Raw genomic sequence first — 7,811 nt, 5'->3', positions numbered from 1 at the left:
CAACAAAGGGGGGGGGGTGCGTGTGACAACATAAAAAGACCAAAAAAAAACTAGTATACTGGTTTCAAACGGGATATCAAACCATTTAATCAAGACCAAAAAAAAAATGAACGTAACACATGACATAGGAAATACTACATCATTACGTTTTCAATCAACAGTCCTACCTAGGACATAAAAGAATTTCATGAAAGTTCACAAGACAACTTTCACATTTTCAAATCACTAGCTGGGATAAACTTGTACTTTTCAAAACCGGGGATATGATCTTACTTTTCCAAAACATGAGTAGATCTTACTTTTCCAAAACAATGGGTAGACTTTATTTTTCCAAAACATGAGTAGACTTCACTCTTCCAAACTGGGGTTAGACTACTTTTTCAAAACAGGGATGAAAGCAAACACACAAGGGAAAGACCAAAGGGACATTGGAAAGAATGACAATTCCGACGAACGACCACTTCCATTTATCCACCGAAAGCAAGCTTCACCTGTACTCAACGCGGCCAGATCCTAAGCTCACCAGCCTTGTCACAGCTTCTGCTCTTAGCCTACTTTCAATAAACAAACACAAGAGAGGTCAACGAACTATTCGCCAAAAAAAATCAAACTCCATCAGGGACATGGGCTAACAGACATTACGGGATAACAGACTCTAGAATTTCCAGACAAAAAAGGGATAGACAAACAAACAGGGAACAAAAGACTCATAGGGCATTTATACATTCTCCATACTTCATATACATGGGCTTACAAACACAAATAATATCGAAACTTGGTTCTTAGTCATACTCCATATACATGGGCTTACAAACACAAATAATATTGAAACTTGGTTCTTATATGAGCTTACACAAATAAAACCGTTCTTGCTCCGACTATTAATGGGAGTATTCTCAGACAACTGAACAACACTTCCTCATCACGAGTATTACACTTGTGATATGCCAGATACAAGAAAACATACATCATTTTTAATCAATAAGTGGAGGGGCCTCGCCACGGTTTCCCTCTTCACTTTTTCATGGGGTAACTTTTTTTTCACTTCTAACATGAACAAATCCATATATCAAGGGTTTTTTTCAAAACAGTGTCGACAGAGTACGCTATCTTCAAATCAAAAAGTGATAGCTTTTCTCCTGGCTGCTTGAAAAAACAAGGGGTCTACTTCTTCATTAATAAGTGGAGGGGCCTCGCCTCAGTTTCCCTCTTCACTTCTTCATGAACAAGTGGAGGGGCCTCACCACGGTTTCCCTCTTCACTTCTTCATGGGGTTACTTCTTCAAGGATGACTTCTCCAACTAACCTGTGGCAATAATATACCCAATATAGATAGGCTTCGCTGGAAAATCACGGGACTTACTCACACAGACCATACCGAATTAGCTCATACACGGACCATACCAACTATTATCACACATCTACTCAAACGACCAAATCAATAATCACAAAAAACGTTTATTCTGTAAAAAACTGATGATCTACAAGAATACATGCAAAAAAATATAACATATTGTTATACTCTATAAGTGGATTCAATATTCTAAACATTTTAATTGTAACTTTTAGCAAAATTTTAAAAAATTTTAACGTTACTTTTTTTACCAAAATTTTCTAAAAAAATTTTTTACTTTATTTTTACTCAACTGTTTGTCTATATATTTCATAAATATTTTCCAAAAAATTTAACCAATGCTTTCATCATGGGTACAATATCAATACAATATAGTAAGTACGTCACAATTTTTAACATACTATTCTGTTGTACGATACATAAAATACAATACCAGTATACTACGGTTTACATAATATGGGGTTACAAGTTAAATACACTATTATGTATGAAATGGTACATGCCTATACAATCAGCAGCATGACCAAATCAACACCACAACAAAATGTGTACATACTTACACCTCTTTGGAAAAATTATTAACATTCGTGAACAAAATTTATAAAAATGGGCTCTTTTGTGGGAACTAAAAGACTGAAACAGTTTCGGGGGCACTAAAAGACTTGAAACAGTTTCTAGGGACAAGACAAGAGGAATCTGGGCAAAACTATTTGGAAAGACTAGGGTGATATTTACTCGGGTCAAACTTCAGGGTGTACGTTACAAGTATTAAAAGTGTAACACTAAGTGGGGGGTGGCTAAAGACATTGGGGACTAGTAGATAGGCTAACTACTAGTTGAACATGTCTACAAGCTAGACTTGTAACAATGGGCATACAAAACATGACAAGAGTCGAGCTTCCATGTTGTCGGAAACACCTGCACCACAAACTGAGATCGGCTGCCCAAGACGGGCACTGCCTAACAGTTGTAGTACAAATGAGACCGAAAGGAGGCTAAAAGGACATGGTATTGGGCACATGCTAATGGGATCAGGGGGGCTAAAAATGGATCGAGCCCCACGTACAGGGCGCTATTTGTAGCGTTTTTCCAACAACTACCTGTATTTTTAATAGGGTTTAATGAAGTAATGACTACAAAATCTAATAAGCAAATAAAGCAAAGGATACTTACACAGACTTGAGGACTTTCCTACTATTTAAACAAATTGGGACGCCGTTCGAAAAATCCTCAATTCTCATATCGAGTACTTACTGGAAAGCAACTGGGGGACATTCATCGTAGATTCCTCGTTGGGGTTATAGTGGGCTACAAATTATCATCATTTGGCTTCTATGCCATTATATTTTCTTCTGTTCTAAAACTTATTCACTTGTATTAGATATCTGTTAATAATTTTTTTAAATTAAAGAGGTTACAGAAATAAAGATGTGTACATTTTATAATGTTTATTTAAACCTTAATACCTTTTTATTTTTATTGAGAATAGACACATTCTCAAACCAGAAATGAATAATAATAACAAAATACATGATTTTACAATTTTTAACCTTATTTTTAGCAGTGTACCAAAACAAAAATTTGACATGGCTGTCAAAAGTCACTGTCATTTATTATTTACTTTACAATAAAATTTTTAGAGAATCCATGTTGAAAACAACATATTTAATTATGTAAAACCTTTACCATTAATATCCACTTGTGAATTATTTAAAATAAACATTATCATACCTTGTTAAAACAAAAATCCATGTCACAACACTTGGAACTTCAAAATTTTCCATTCAGGATTGGAGGGAGGGAAGACATTCAAATCCAAATCATTACAAAACTGGATAAAATCGATACCAAATAATATCATCCGGGCATTTCTTACTGGAACATGAACAAATCCAAAACATCATAAAAATAGCAACAGCTACATAAAGGACAGGAACCAGGAAACCACGCACTTCTTTTACCGGCAAATCAAACTGCATAACAATAGAACTATTTCACAATAATATATCCATTAAAATGCCGTGAAACTATTGTCATTATATTCGTTGACATTTACTGGGCAAACTGCCAGTCTTTCACTTCTTTTACCATAAAAATAAAACCATTTTGCCGGCAAAGTGCGACTTTCTACGAGTCTGTTGGTTGAGTTCTAACAAAAAGATGTTTACTGAAGTGATGTACTTTTAGAACTAGCTTTACATCGTCACGTCTCTCTCGCGTCCCAACGATGCATTTCTTCTCGATCGTTCGGCCAAAACTATTGACCAATCGTCAACTACAACTCAAGGATCTTTCAAAATGCAGACCAATAATAACATGGGATTTTTATCGCTCAAAACTTAAAGGAAAAACACCAAACCTTTTAGAGGACTCATTCTCGAATAATGAATGATTTCACAATAACTATCTACGTAGTTGGTAAATGCTACTCAAATAAATAGGAACTTTCCTATGATTTTACTTTGTTGCGAAAATATTCTGAAATATTTCGAACAGGAGCGGCTTAGGAAATTTTAAAGATATTTAAACTGACAAAATAAATTAGAAAAATTGATATTTTTCTTGGGATAGGATTAAAATTAATGGATATTTTTTATAAAATATTGTAGTAGAAATCCATCTGCTACACTGTATGTTGAAAACAACGCAACCATGTAATTTCTGTTATTTTCAGAATGAAACCAATAGCAGAGAGAATATTAAGAGAATAATGAATTTGAGTGTGCATTAAAACTAACGTAAATGCATATCTACCAATCTGGATCTTGAATATGATATGCATTTGCCAATTTTTAACAAACTGGTTATTTTTTAAATAAAATAACATCATTTTCCTTTTACCGATACTTTCGACACGCCTAAAATGAGCCAATTACATTGTTCGAATTAAACGCAGCTCAACGGAAAAGTTTTTAAAATTTTTGTGACGCTTCAATACATTTCCATTTCACCGTCACTTTACAAATTAATTCGGGGCTTGCGGCTACAAAAACTTTTTGGGATTTTATAAGCTGCAGAAGAATATTTTAATTTCAGACCTGGTAGACGTAGAGATACATAATTTTGTTACGACTTTGAGGTTTACGAAAGTAAAGAAACAATTTTGAACTATTTCGGAGTGATTTATTATTAAAATACTTAATGAAAATTATGAGATATACATATGTGGGATAAAAAAATGGTCATACAATGTAAAACCTTATTTTATTTTGGCGTTTCAATATGACTGGAAGTAAAACTGGTCGATATTTGAACTAACTTTGTGTAAATTTGCCTCAATTGATATACGATTTCAAGTATTTTGAGTTATTTTTGCCAAAGTTTCGGTTATAATTATTTAACCGGAGATGACATCAAAACGTAGCTAACTATTCCTCTCGACTTTTCAATACTCAATGACTGATATATTGTACTATTTCTGCGACTATGTTTTTTTACTTCTGATTCTTCTTCTTGCAGTACCGTCTCCTATCGGAGGTTGGCTACCATCACAGCAATCTTAACTTTGTTGGCTGCAGCTCTGAATAACTGTATTGAACTGCACCCATACCACTCCCTTAAATTTCGCAACCAGGAAATCCTCCTACGTCCCACATTTCTCTTTCCCGAGATTTTTCCTTGGATTATGAGTCTTAGCAGAGAGTACTTTTCTCCTCTCATTATGTGGCCTAGATACTCCAGTTTTTTCGTTTGTATGGTTTTTATGGACTTCGCATTCCTTCCCCATTTTCAGAAAAACATCTGATTATACTTTTCTAACCGGGAGTGATATAAAAACCGAAAGTATTGTTATATTCCTATTTGACATAAGAAATAAAAGTCTATAGTTATATTTAAAATTCAAATAAAAATAAAGGTTTTCGTTTTTCTCGACCGCGGGCATGTAAATTTGGAACACCCTGTAAAAAACAAATTTTGTATCGGTAGTTTTTAAGAAAGTGTTTCGGAGAATTGTTTACGAACCCCAGGAACAATACGACTCAAGTAAACAATTAGAGTGATGTTTAAAAAGAAAATGTTCGTGGAAAGGTTGTCAATAACCACCGATAACTCATATTCTAGTAAATAAGATAATAGGTTATTAAATTTGTAAAGAGGATTAATGTGGAAAATAAAATTGAAATGGGGAATATTATTTTTTCTTGAAATCCATTAAGATATTTAGAAAAAGGAAAGTTTGTGTTGGTAAATACGGATAATTGAAAGTTGCTTTGGATTGGTTGATTTTTGAATGCTGGAAGGGGTATTTGGAAGGAGGAGAATGAATGAGCAATGAGAGGGAGTGTGTTTTGAGCGATCGAAAGGCGAAGTCCAGTTTTCGAGAAGAGTGTACAAAAAAGTGAAACGCCGGGTTTGTTAGTTTTGTTCTTGAAAAATAAAAAGTAAGATATCGTGGAACGAGTGATCGGCTGAGTCGAGATAGTATATAACTCCTTGAGTCTAGAGTATCCCGGTTTTGTTGAAGTGTTAAAAAAGGTGGAACACGGCATCAGGAGAAGGCAGAAACGAGTGCTGTACGAGGCGTAGTTTTCAAAGGAGCAGAGACATTACTGGAAGACTTAGACGAGTCGTTGGATCGCAACCCAAGCCAATAGGAAACCTGTTTTGTGTGAAGACATTGTCAAATCATCAGTAAAGGTCAGTCTATTTTGTTATGACATGAATGTATGGTTTGTGTATTAAATACCACATTGAAAATTGAGCCACACAATCACTATTAAAAAATTTCATCAAACCTAAATCAATTTGTTACTGATAAATCATAATAGTTCATTATAAATAAAATAAATTTGGAGACAAAAAGAAATAAGATTCCCATTTTTGTAACTGTTGTATTAAATAAAGATAGAAAGATAAGATATAAGAAATATTAAGCAGTTATTGCCATTTAGATAAAATAAACGATTTTTATAATTTCTAATTGAAATCCCTATGTGTGTGTTATTTTACTCTCTTTTATCTATCCCGACTAGGAATCCACTGAGAAAAACTTTAAAGCCACGAAAGTAAGTAATTGATATTATAATTTAGCCCTGAGACGGACACTATATTGGTATTTGATCTGTTTGATTAATGAGATAATTATTGATTAATTAATTAAGATAAATTACATCTGAGAACATCATTAGATTTCAAAAGTAAGATCACAACAGTATATATTTTTTCTCGTTTTTCTAAGGCGCTCTGAGTAATATATCGCTTGCAATATTTTGTTAGTTTTTGATTTTAAAATAGTAGGTACTTCCAGTTGCAACTATAGCGTTACTTACAAGCTCTAACTCGTTGCCTTTATTGTCATTCTATCAGTTTCAATAACGTATGAGTTATAGTCGAGGACAGATAGATGAACGGACATGCAGGCTTGATTATATGTGTGTTTGTCTTACTAAGGCACATTGAATAGGATGTAACAGCGAGGACCATGGCTGAAAAATCTACGTACGTGGTTCAACATAACCACTACAAATCTTCTTAAAGCAGAAATGTGCTAAGTACAGATTGCCACGATGGTCGCCAATATCCGAAACAAATGGGCACTACAAGAAGAAGTACTATTTTTGGAGACTTAAAACAGTACTTCAAATTGCAACTCTATAAAGAGGAAGTACTAGGTCAAATTTCTCACCATTAATACCCTCCTTGGGTTATAAAGGGTGATTCGTATAGAGGTATTTTTATTAAAAAGAAAAAACACTGAAAAAGACTAACTTTATTTGAAAATTGGTATTATCATTAAAAAGAACCATTCTTGACAATATCTTCTTAAAGATAATTTCTTTTAAATGTCCTCACTGTTTCAGTCGATGGACTTTTTAAAAGCTTGCAGAAGATCCACTGTTTTCAAAAAAAAAATGTTCATATTTGAGATGATGAGCAACCCAAAGAGGTTCAATAGTTGCCATTACTTCAAAAAGAAAACAGCTGTTTGGTGTGGTTTATGGGTCGGTGGAATCGTCGGTCCATATTTTTTTAAAACAGAGGCCGACCAGACAGTTACTGTGAATGGAGACCGACATTTCACCATTTTATGGGACTATTTGATGCCTAAAACTAAAGCTCGTGGTTTCGACGATATTCGGTTGCAACAATATGGCACTGCTTGCCATATACCCCGTGAAAGCATGGCTTTACTGCGAGAACGATTCGTTGAACAATTTATTTCACGCTTCGGACCAGTGAATTGGTGACCAGTGAATTGACTTTCTCCTTTTGGGCTATCTAAAGCCAAAAGTATATATGAATAAACCGGCTGCGATTGAGACATTGAAGGTCAATTTTAATCGAGTGATTCTTCTTCATGTACCATATCCTTTCAGAACGTTGGTTACCATCATAGCTATCTTAATTTTATTCACTGCCACCCTAAAGTGAGTGATTGGTCAAATACCAATCGAAATGCTCAAATGTGTCATCTAGAATTAGAACTTCAGAATGAACCATCTTAACCGTAGTAACA

The 7,811-nt window shown here is 34.3% G+C and overlaps 1 long non-coding RNA gene across 1 annotated transcript; it reads right to left on the bottom strand.

Moving 5' to 3' along the window:
* Window positions 1-257: 257 nt before the first annotated feature.
* LOC126884853 (uncharacterized) lies at window positions 258-3,980 on the bottom strand. The gene is made up of 2 exons (XR_007698165.1): window positions 1,245-3,980; window positions 258-1,197 (listed from the first exon to the last, which is right to left on the bottom strand). It is a non-coding gene; the product is annotated as an uncharacterized LOC126884853 (long non-coding RNA).
* Window positions 3,981-7,811: the final 3,831 nt, after the last annotated feature.

This window comes from Diabrotica virgifera, chromosome 5, assembly GCF_917563875.1.
Source record: "Diabrotica virgifera virgifera chromosome 5, PGI_DIABVI_V3a".
NCBI lineage: Eukaryota > Metazoa > Arthropoda > Insecta > Coleoptera > Chrysomelidae > Diabrotica > Diabrotica virgifera.
The sequence above is the reverse complement of the archived record's forward strand: the minus strand, read 5'-3'. Positions and strand labels throughout refer to the sequence as shown.